Here is a 13,138-nt window from a genome sequence, read left to right on the forward strand (position 1 = left end):
CAGCTGTCTTTCTAAATTTTTAAGTATCTTCCAACTTCCCTTTCAACAGTGATATTCACTACTCCTTTGGGTTTTTCTATTAATATTGGCCAGTCAGATTCAGGAGCAGTATTATACTATGGCTGCAAGCAGTTCTGAGATTGATTGTCATTCCTGTTCTGTATCTTCTCAGGATAGTCACTGGTAGTTTCCAAGTGATTATTCAGAGTGTCTCAACTACTTTTAACTTTCTATTTCAGTATGAAATGCTCAGTTAAGAATTTACACCTGAAAATGTACCTATCACTAAATTTTTCCCTGAAAAAAAAAAAAGTCAGGCTAATGCAAGCCCTTTATGCAAAGGAAATTTCAAAGAATGGCTTAGTTGTAACTGTCATTTTGTGTGTGTGTGTGTGTGTGGTACTGGGGCTTGAACTCAGGGCCTACACTTTGAGCCACTCCACTATCCATTTTTTGTGAATGGTTTTTTCGAGATAGGATCACACGAACTATTTGTCAGGGCTGGCTTTGAACCATGATCCTCCTGATTTCTGCCTCCTGAGTAGCTAGGATTACAGGCATGAACCACAGGCACCCGGCTGTAATTCTGTCTTAATAGGTAAGTATCATGCATTGCACAGCATGGATTGTTGGGGTTTTTGTAATCTACCTTATATTCTAAAAGACTTTCCGTTATCATGATTCTCTGGTCACTATTTATCTTTTTTATTCTCTGACCTCACTTTCTCAGCTTCCTTTGCTAGCTATTCCTGCTACTTTATTTCTTAAATATTAATGTTTCTGAATTCCATCCTTGTCCACTTTTTTGTTTTTTCCCTTCAATGTAGGAAATCTAATTCTCCTTTAAGGTATTACATGCCTATAATCCAATGATCCCCAAATATCTATCCCCTTTTTAGAATGTTCTTCAGCATTCCAGTCTCTATTTGCACATTCTTAAAGTGAACTTCTTTTGTATGTTTCATGGCCAGCAATTCCAACTTTAAATACTCAAATCCAATCCTCCCGGCCATTTATCAACAAATCTTCCTATTGTATTCATTGCTTATATTAATACACCATTATATATTCTTTCCCTGAACCATTTTTAATCTTTCCTGTTCTTATTAACTACATCTCATTTTTCATCAATTTTTCCTCTAAAATTTTTTAAACCATCCGTGATAGATTAAAATAGTCACACTCCTGCCTTCATGAATTGCATTCTAAGTCTCTCTTTCACTGCATTTAGACAGACAATTTGACTTGGCCATTGGGATCAGCAAATGTGACCCAAATAAAGACTTGCTAAGCACATGTACCTTGGGCTTGTTCTCTTGGAACTATGCCATGATACCACTATGAAATAAGGAAGTCAATTCAGTTGTAAGACTGAGAGACTGCATGGATAGAAAGGACAGAGGCCTTAGTCAACATCTAGACATATCAGTGAGTCAATCTATCTTGGAATCATGCATGCTTTCTGGTCATAATGTGATTGACCACAGGTACAAACTCAAGCAATTCTATCAGTGAAGATATCCAACCAACCCACAGATTGATGAGAAATAATCACTTTGCTGCAACCACTCAGTTCAAAGTTGTGTACAAACAACTATAGTTAACAGAAATACTAACTCTTCCTCCTTGTGTACTGCTCTACTTGAAACTCACCATGTCTCTGCTGCATTTTGAAAATAGCAAGATAACTGATCTCTGTAACTTCTATATTCACCCTTCCAATTCATTCAAAAACTATGATCTTTATTACATTTATATATAATCATATCTTTCTCATACTTATAAATTTGCAATAAGTACATTACTATGAATAATGTATTTAATGCTTTCTACCTTTAATACTCTAGCCTTATTCTCAACCATATCCATCATTCAATATTTCTGTAGTATTTTCACATATTTTATTAATACTTATGTATTTTATATTATATTTATATATTTATGCAACTATTCCACCACCTATATAATAAACTATTAGTACAGTACCTAAAATAATTACTGCCTCTGGTATGAATATTTTACACTGAGCAGGAAACTCAGTTTTACATTGTTTTATTGGAGTTTCAGTCTTGAAATCAAGATAACTTTATGCCCATTTTACAGATAAGGAAACAGTTCAAAAAATTATGAGCCCTACTCTGGTTTCAGAGTACCAGAGTCTTAAAAGCCTATCTGATTACTAGCAGGGTATACTTTGCCCAAATTAGTTACTCTCCATTTACAAAACACTCTGTATTTGCATATTTCCCAAAAGAAAATTTAAATGTTCTACCAAAATTAGGCTCTGTCAGTGTTATGTAATTCTATACAATATTTCCTTGATTCAATTTTATAAGTATACAATGAATTTCTTTCCTTTAATATAAAGTTATATGATAATAAAATTGATAAGTAATGCTTCTTATTAGTTAAGAAGCATTAAATAATCAGCACTTAAATAGCCCACCACCACCCCCAGAATGTTCAGAGAAAGCTTATCATAGTAGGGTCGGACTGGCAAAATCAACATAGTTAATCTTCCTGTGCAGTAGTTGGCTGAAAGCCAATGGAATCAAAAGGGCAAGTCTAAGCAAAGAAGAAAATAGACAAGTGTAGACGAGCACAGGAGTAAAACTCTCCTTGGATAAATGCAATATATAGCATGCTCTATTTTGCAAAGAATGAAAATTTCTGATGGACTAAGTTAATGATTGCTTCTTTACTTTCCTATTTATGACCATAGACATTTTACCTAATTTCTCTAAGTCTTGATTAACTTTTCTGAAAAATAAGAGTAATTATGCCTCACAAGCTTTTGTATAACTGAAATATACATAAAGCACATTGTTATAGTTGTTATTAGATAGTAAAAGGGTTTGTAGGATAGAATGATTGAATATAATCAGTGCTGGAAGTTGAAAAATGTCCGCAAATTGAAGCTGCTTTGTTAACTCTGATATTAGAATGTTAGTGTTGCCCTAAGTTTAATACTGGGAAGAAGATATTGGCAAGCTTGTGTGAAATGCTCATAGTAAACAAATCACACGGAAAAATGAATGATTTAGACATTAACTCACTCCCTACAAGTTAGAAAATACACTTCTTTGCAGGACTTGACCATTCAAATATCATTAAAAGAACATGAATTCAATAGCATTGAGAAATACCTATTGGGTGGTCAACCAATGGTATACATCACAAATTGTCTCTACATCTTTTCACTGCTTTCTCATTTCTCTTTTACTCTTCAGCCCACTGTAATCTGACAACTGCCCCTCTAGCTCTTGAAATCAGCATTGATTCTGATGCTGCCAATTTTAATCAGGATTTTTCTTCCTCATTATTTGACCCCTTTGTAAGTCACAACACAGTTGATTATTCATTTCTCCTAGAAGTAGACTTTTCATAGACCATATGATGCAGAAGTTTGCTGTTTTTCTTTTTAACTAGTGTCTCCCTGCTCTCTCTTTAGATAACTTTTCCTCTTCCATCTGACCCAATATGACTTGGAACTTTCATTATTTTCTCCCTACCATCTATATTCCAGTAATATAGATGGTATATTTTAGCCGACATTTCCAGGCCTATATGTTCAATTCCTAGTTTAACCTGTTCATTTGGTCTACCTAACATCACAAAATTTCACTTCCAAAACGGATCTCTGCAGTTTCTTCCAAAACACTTTCTCCTCTAGTTTCAAATTCTTCCAATAAATGATGCTATCTCACACACACACACACACACACACACATTTACTTAAGCCAAAAACCTGAACACTTCTTGACACATCTCTCTCTTATTCCTATCTTTAATATATTATTACAGTCCACTGATCAAAGTACCATGGCTCCGTACATTATCTTCCATTTTACTGCTACTATCTCCATTCAATATATGCCAATTCTTTAACTTAAACTGACACATTTGTCTTCTAACAATGTCTGTTTTTCTTTTACTCTTCCCCCAGTCAAATGTCACACTAAAACCAATGTGGTCTTTAAAAACTATAAATGACATGGTGTCACTCTCCTGATTAAAATCCTTCTATGTTAAAAAAAATACACAAAAAAATTTAGTATATCCCACAAGGCCTGTATGATATAGCCAGTCCATGTCAACCTCTTCCATCTCATTTGCCCTCACTAACTACTCTAGACATCCTATCTTTTTTTCTAGTTTCTTTTATATATCATACTCTTTCCCAATTGAAGGCCTTTTTTCATTCTCTTTGTAGGTTTGCTGTTTATACACATTCTGCCTCCCACAAAAAAGGACTTTTCTGATTGTCTCGACTGAAAGAGTTGCCTGTGTGGTTTTTTTTCTTTAATATCTTGTCATTTTCCTTTATAGAACTTATAATATCTCTAATTATAAAATTTATTTTAATTTTGCAAATAATATACAAATACATATTTACATTTATTTGTGTTTTGCTATACAGTGAAAACTATAATTTAGAGTCTCTGTTAAATTAAATATCTACACGTATATATTCTTTTATGAGTTTTTTAATTATTCAGTATTTTTATTATTAGCGTATTATAGCTGTACAGGAGGTACATTGTGACATTTACATAAGTGCTTACAATGTATCTTAATTAGAATCACCCCCCTCCATCTTTCTCCCTTATTCTCCCTCCCTGCTTCTTAGAACAATTTAAACAGGTATTGTCATTCTATTTTCACAAATACTTCTACCATATTCACCCTCCTTTACCCTTTCTTTATTCCCTCCCCCCTCCTACTGATACCCACCTCTGGATAGGACCTGTTTTACTTTCCTGTCTTTCATTTATTAAAATAGGACATTTTTGTTAGTTTATGATAGTTATACAGGGGGGTTAGTGTGATATTTCCATATATATATACATATATATATATATGTATGTATCTATGTTTGTTAACTTAATTACCTACATGTATATATTCTTTACTAAATACTTAAAACCTATCTCCCTTTGGAGATACTACTCATGAAATTCTAAATTTTGTGCTCCCAATTTTCAAACTGCCATTTCATTCCAACAAAATTCAGTCCTTGCTGAAAGTTATTTCATTCTGACAAAAAAGATCTAAGAAAAAGGAAATATAAATTAAATTATATTCAGCTTCAAGTTGTACGATCAATAATGAATAAGAGCTATCTAATCCAACTAAATGTAGTATATTTCAATAAGTATACTTAATAATATACTTATATGTCTTTATGGAACTCTTTCTTGTCCTTGTTTTTAATTTGTTAGAATGCATCAACTTATCTATGTTTATTATTTTAAGGGAAATGGTGTTAGCAACATTTTGTCTTTAGCATCTCCAATAGGAAATCCCCATTAGTGTAATAAATAATATATTTGGCAGGAAATTGGCAAGCTATCTTAATCAGAAAACTTCCTGGCTGGCAATCACAGAAAGCTGAGACCACAAAGCATATCTTAAATGTTTCAGCACTTGGATTTTCCTAAATGCTGCTTTTAAGTTCTTTCTGAACAACTTACACAAAGATCAAAACATGCTAATTTCATCATTGCCGGCCAAAATCATAAAAGAGCATTATAAAAGCATAGGGATCCACTTACTGACTTATGAACTAGAGAATGTTTCATGACTTTATTGAATAGAATCAATAAGATAAAAGATTTTCCTTGTTTGTAAAATGAGGAGATTCAACTATGTTAGGGAGGGTATATCCAAACTCTAAAAATTCCATTTTTGCCTTTAGAATAAATAAATAGCACATATTTTCTTCTTCTCAAAAGGAAAAATAATGTTATTTAAATGTTTAACCATATATATTTTATATTATATTTATTAATACATAGTGTGTATGGAACTGGCTATGGTAGACATGATTTCATTTTTGCCTCTCTGAGAAGTGGAAATAAAAAACTAACTCATTACTCCTTCTTAGCATAAACAGCCAACACAAAAGACATTCTACCATCCTTCCATTCTCTCCTTCTATATTTCCTGCTCCACTCCAATTTTATTAAAAACACACATATGTGCCATCACCAGAATGTCTAAAATGGGTATAACTATTTTGAGTCTATTGAGGACAACAGAGAACATCTTCCAGGAATCACAGAGTAAACACAATCCTTCCTAGAATTCATTTCATGTGTCCTCTCTGATAGCTCAGCTACAGCTTATTCCCTATAAAATAACTTTGCTTAAATCAATAAGTTCCCACCATGGAGGAGCTCCAACCCTAAGAAACTGGGTAGATAAAATGACTTAGCCTGTTGATGTCAGCCAGCCTCTGTTTTTGGCCATTCCAATGCTAAAACAATGGACACATGAAAAAGTAGTCATGGTAACAGAGTTAAAGATATGGCACCATTCTTTAATGAAACTGTCTAACCTCTGGCTACTTCTACCCAGAAACAGCATATGACTGATTCTGATAGGAACAAACTTTCTAAATAGCCATTTGCCTTTTCTGCCCAAAGCGCCTCTGTCACTATCACTAACCAAGACTTTGGTCTACATTCACAAGATCCCACATATGGCAGAGTAGGATGTGGGAGTAAGCCTGTCACAAAAGGCTGCACCAGTCATAATGTTTTACACCATCCATAAACTGACATCCTGATCATGTTGCAATAACTTCATAAAGGCATGTGTGGAAGACTAGTTTAGAGATGTTGCTTTTCAGGGAAGGGCCCATATCCTCCAGAAGGCAACATAAATTACAATGCAAAGATTTCAATATTGCATTATGTCCCCAACAATAAAGAACTGAGAAATGTAGAGAGAAAGTTCCATGTTTGCCATCACTCTCAAAATCATTTGAGGAATTCATACATCCCATCCCCAAAACTCTTGGCTCTACAGTTTTAGAGATCCTGGTACCCAAAGAGAAATACTTCTTCCAGAGGACCCAGCAAATGTCCCATTAAGCTATGAACTATGACTGTCTTTGGCACTTCATTTTCCTTGTATCCAAGAACCAGCAGCACCTAAGAAGAGGAATCTTAGAAGGGGTATTTTGCCCTGATCATCAGGAAGAGATAGGCTTCTGTTATATAATTGGAACATGGAAAAAAATTGTGCAAAACACAGATGTAGGCATCCCTTAGTATACCTTGAAAAAAGTTAAAGCAAATGAATAATTTAAGCAATCCCAGCCTGAGAAAGGCATGATGACAAGGAGTATAAAGTCCTCAGTGCTGGGGTCTGATTCTCACCATCCAAAGTCACCAAGAGTAGCAGAAAAGTAAATAGGGGTGAGGGGAATCTGGATTGGATAATGCTCTAGGGATTATCCCTCCCTACAGAGGCTCTGAGAACAACTTCAGCAACAGGAACTAAGGTTTATCTTACCACTACTCCTCTTCAAAACTTCCCCTGCCCCCAGAAGAAGCCAGATGGAATCCTGAAAGTACTTTCCAAATGCTTATGGAAATGTGACTCTAAACAGCAAGGGATAGACCATTATGACAGGGAGATGCATTGTCTATGTTCCTCTGTCTATTGCCTAACTGCCCAAGTTCTGTTAGTCCATTCAAAAACTACCTGACTTACAGAAAGCTATACTTCCTGGGGTGATCCACACCCAGCAACTGATCCAAGCATTGGTCAAAGTCTTCAGCCAATTCAGCCCAGTGTGTTAGGGCCTTTGTAGCTCCAAAACTCACTGTCAAGATGGACAATGTGATGTCTGATGTGATGGCTACAGCACAGTCCAACATCTCCTGCCCCATTTATTTCCTTGTCCTTTCTCCCACAATTATTGATTCCAAGGGCTTTGCCTAACAAAGTTCTCACTCTTTAAATTCCATTGTAGTATCTGAAAGAACCCAAATTAGATTTTTTTTTCTGAATAAGACTCCAGAGCAAAGAATAAGCCATGGGAGGGGCTCAAAGTATATTAATAGCTCAAGATATTTTCACAATTTTATGCAATGCATCTGTAAGTATACATCTTAAAATTGCTCTTGAGTTTGTACTTTTAGCACTGTGATAATTAAAGAGGCATGTATATAAATTCTCAAATATCTTTAACTGATATGTATAGGAAATGTACATCATACATATTTTAATATTCTAACATTTTTAATATTCTAAAAAATTCTGAAAATGGATTACTGACCTAAACATAGAAGCTAAAATTATTTTTGACAAAAACTTTAAGAAGAAAGCATAGAAGAAATTCTTACTTTGTGTTTGATAAAATTTCTTCACTATAAAATAAATAGCAAACAAGAAATCAATAAATTGTATCATCAAAACAAAACTTTTGCTCATCAAAAGACACTGTTAATAAAAAACAGATAAACTACAGTCTGAGATAAAATATTTGTAAACTGTGTATTCAAAAAATGTTGATACCTAGACTATATAAAGAGCCCTTACAACTCAATAAGATAAATAACCCACTAAATATGGGCAATGCATCTGAACTGATGTTTTATTGAAGATGAGCAGATGGCAAATTAGCTCATTAAAATATGTTCAATATAACTGGTCACTGGAAATTGAATTAATTAAATTAAATGCATTTAAAGTACAAATTATAACAATGTGCAATATTACTCCACCACTAGAATTTCTAAAGTTAAATAGACCTTTCATACCAAGAATTAACAAGGATGTTAGGCAACTACAACTCCTATACAATGTTCTTTTAAATGTAAAATGGTAAAACAACAAGCACAGAAAATAGTGAAAGAAAATTGAAGGCTGTAAGAGAGAAAAAAAAATAACATACAAAGGTAAACCCATCAAAATCACAGCAGATTTCTCAATAGAAACCTTTATTATTATTATTATTATTATTATTATTATTATTATTATTTATTCACATGTGTGTACATTGTTTAGGTCATTTCTACTCCATGCCCCCTCCCCCACCCTGTCCCTTGCTACCCTTCTCACTTCCAGGCAGAACCTGCTCTGCCGTTATCTCTAATTTTTCAACAGAAACCTTAAAAGTAAGAACAGCGTGGAGTGAGGTTTTCTGGGCACTGAAGAAAACAACTTCAACCCTAGGATACTCTACCCAGTAAAACTATCATTCAAAATAGATGGAGCAATAAAAGTCTGCCATGATAAGCAGAGGCTAAAACAATACATGACCACCAAGCCACCACTACCAAAGATTCTTCAAGGAATTCTGCACACACAAAGTGAAAGCAAACAAAACCATGAAAGGGCAAGCAATACCAAACAACAGGAGAAGAAAAGGCAAGAAAATAGAGAGTAACAATGATTCAGCTGCACAGAATCAAACCCTTAAACAACAAAGACAACTAAAACACAGGAATCAACACATACCTATCAATACTAACACTGAATGTTAACAGACTTAATTCCCCCATCAAAAGATATTGGTTGCCAAACTGGATTAAAAAGGAAGATCCAACAATCTGCTGTTTACAAGAGACCCATCTCATCAACAGAAAAAAGCACTGGCTGAAGGGGAAAGGCTAGAAGAAGATGTACCAAGCCAATGGCCCCTGAAAACAGACAGGGGTAGCAATACTTATCTCAGAAAAAGTAGACTTCAAACTTACATTGATCAAATGAGATAAAGAAGGACACTCCCTATTATTAAAAGGGGAAATACTCCAAAAGGAAATAACAATTATCAACCTATATGCACCCAACATCAATGCACCCAATTTCATCAAACATACCCTGAAGGACCTAAAAGCACATATAGACTCCAACACAGTGGTATTAGGAGACTTTAATACCCCCCTATCACCAATAGATAGGTCATCCAAACAAAAAATCAATAAAGAAATTCTAGAACTAAATCATACCATAGATCAAATAAATGTAGCTGATATCTACAGAATATTTCATCTAACTTCTGCACAATATACATTCTTCTTAGCAGCTAATAGAACCCTCTCCAAAACTGATCATATCTTAGAGCCCAAAGATAGCCTCAGCAAATATAAGAAAATAGAAATAATCCCATGCATTCTATCTGTTCACAATGCATTAAAACTGGAACGCAACAACAAAAACAACAGTAAAAAACATGCAAACAATTGGAAGTTGAACAACACATTGCTCAATGATCAATGGGTCATTGATGAAATAAAACAGGAAATTAAAAGTTTCCTGGAAGTTAATGAAAATGAAAACACAACCTACTGGAACCTATGGGACACAGCAAAGGCAGTCCTAAGAGGAAAGTTTATAGCCATGAGTGCATATGTTAAAAGGTCAGAAAGATCTCAAATCAATGACCCAATACTACATCTCAAACTCCTAGAAAAACAAGAATAAGCAAATCCCAAAACAAGCAGAAGGAGAGAAATAATAAAAATAAGGACTGAAATCAATGAAATAGAAACAAAAAACACCATACAAAGAATCAATGAAACAAAAAGCTGGTTGAAAGGGGATTGGACTATGAGCACATGATAAAAGCGAGAGCACACAAGGAAGGGGTGAGGATAGGTAAGACACCTAAAAAACTAGCTAGCATTTGTTGCCCTTAACACAGAGAAACTAAAGCAGATACCTTAAAGCAACTGAGGCCAATAGGAAAAGGGGAACAGGTACTAGAGAAAAGGTTAGATCAAAAAGAATTAACCTAGAAGGTAACACCCACGCACAGGAAATCAATGTGAGTCAACTCCCTGTATAGCTATCCTTATCTCAACCAGCAAAAACCCTTGTTCCTTCCTATTATTGCTTATACTCTCTCTACAACAAAATTAGAAATAAGGGCAAAATAGTTTCTGCTGGGTATTGATGGGGGGAGAGAGGAAGAGGGTGGAGTGGGTGGTAAGGGAGGGGGTGGGGGCAGGGGGGAGAAATGAACCAAGCCTTGTATGCACATATGAATAATAAAAGAAAAAGGAAAAAAAAAAGCTGGTTGAAAAAATAAATAAGACTGACAGACCCCTGGCAAACTTGACTAAAATGAGGAGAGAAAAAACCCAAATCAGTAAAATCAGAAATGCAAAAACAGAGATAACAATGAACACCACGGAAATCCAGTAAATCATCAGAGACTACTTTGAGAACCTATATTCTAATAAAATTGAAAATCTTGAAGAAATGAACAGATTTCTAGATACATATGATCACCCAAAATTGAACCAAGAGGATATTAATCACCTGAATAGATCTATAACACAAAATGAAATTGAAGCAGCAATCAAGAGTCTCCCCAAGAACAGGTACTAGAGAAAAGGTTAGATCAAAAAGAATTAACCTAGAAGGTAACACCCACGCACAGGAAATCAATGTGAGTCAATGCCCTGTATAGCTATCCTTATCTCAACCAGCAGAAACCCTTGTTCCTTCCTATTATTGCTTATACTCTCTCTACAACAAAATTAGAAATAAGGGCAAAATAGTTTCTGCTGGGTATTGAGGGGGGGAGAGGGAGGGGGCAGAGTGGGTGGTAAGGGAGGGGGTGGGGACAGGGGGGAGAAATGACCCAAGCCTTGTATGCACATATGAATAATAAAAGAAAAATGAAAAAAAAAAAAAAGAGTCTCCCCAAAAAGAAAAGTCCAGGACCTGATGGATTCTCTGCTGAATTCTATCAGACCTTTAAAGAAGAACTGATACCAACCGTCCTTAAACTGTTCCATAAAATAGAAAGGGAAGGAACACTGCCTAACTCATTTTAGGCAGCCAATATTACTCCATCCCAAAACCAGACAAAGACACCTTCAACAAAGAGAACTATAGGCCAATTTCCTTAATAAACATTGATGCAAAAATCCTCAATAAAATAATGGCAAACTGAATCCAACAACACATCAGAAAGATCATCCACCACGACCAAGTTGGCTTCATCCAAGGATGCAGGGGTGGTTCAACATACACAAACGTATAAATGTAATAAAGCACATTAATAGGAGCAAAGACAAAAACCACTTGATCATATTAATGGATGCAGAAAAAGCCTTAGACAAGATCCAACACCACTTCATGATAAAAGTTCTAAGAAAACTAGGAATAGAAGGAATATACCTCAACATTGTAAAGGATATATATGACAAAACTACAGCCAACATCATACTTAATGGAGAAAAACTGAAACCATTTCCCCTAAAATCAAGAATGCGACAAGGGTGCCCACTCTCCCTACTCCTATTCAACATAGTACTGGAACTTCTGGTCAGATCAATTAGGCAATAAGAAGAAGTAAAAGGAATACAAATAGGTAAAGAAACTGTCAAAATATCCCTATTTGCAGATGATATGATCCTATACCTTAAAGACCCAAAAAACTCAACCAAAAACTCCTAGACACCATAAACAGCTATAGCAAGGTGACAGGATATAAAATCAAATTACAAAAATCATTAGCTTTTCTATACACCAACAACAAACAAACTGAGAAGGGATATATGGAAACAATTCCATTTATAATAGCCTCAAAAAGAACCAAATACTTGGAGTAAACTTAACAAAATATGTGAATGACCTGTATAAGGAGAACTACAAACCTTTGAAGAAAGAGATAGAGGAAGACTACAGAAGATGGAAAGATCTCCCATGCACATGGATTGATAGAATTAACATAGTAAAAATGACTATACTACCAAGAGCAATCTACATGTTTAATGCAATTCCCATCAAAATCCCAATGACTTTCATCACAGAGAATGAAAAATCTACCCTAAAGTTCACTTGGAAGCACAAGAGACCACGAATAGCCAAGGCAATACTCAGCAAAAAGAGCAATGCTGGAGGTATCACAATACTCTTCACACTACATTACAAAGCAATAGCAATAAAAACAGCATGGTCCTGGCACAAAAACAGATATGAAGACCAGTGGAACAGAATAGAGGACCAGGATATGAATCCATGCAACTATACCCACCTTATTTTTGACAAAGGTGCCAAAAATATACGACAGAGAAAGGACAGCCTCTTCAACAAATGTTGCAGGAAAAAGTGGTTATCTGTCTGCAAGAAACTGAAACTAGATCCATGTTTATCAGCCTATACTAGTATCAACTCAAAATGGATTGAAGACCTTAATATCAGACCCGAAACTCTGAAGTTAGTACAGAAAGGAGCAGGAAACACTCTGGAATTAATAAGTATACGCAAGGACTTCCTCAATAGAACCCAGCAGCCCAGCAACTAAGAGAAAAAATGGACAAATGGGACTTCATAAAATTAAAAAGCTTCTGCACAACCAAAGAAATGGTCTCTAAACTAAAGAGAC

This window comes from Castor canadensis, chromosome 14 (genome assembly GCF_047511655.1).
Source record: "Castor canadensis chromosome 14, mCasCan1.hap1v2, whole genome shotgun sequence".
Classification (NCBI taxonomy): domain Eukaryota; kingdom Metazoa; phylum Chordata; class Mammalia; order Rodentia; family Castoridae; genus Castor; species Castor canadensis.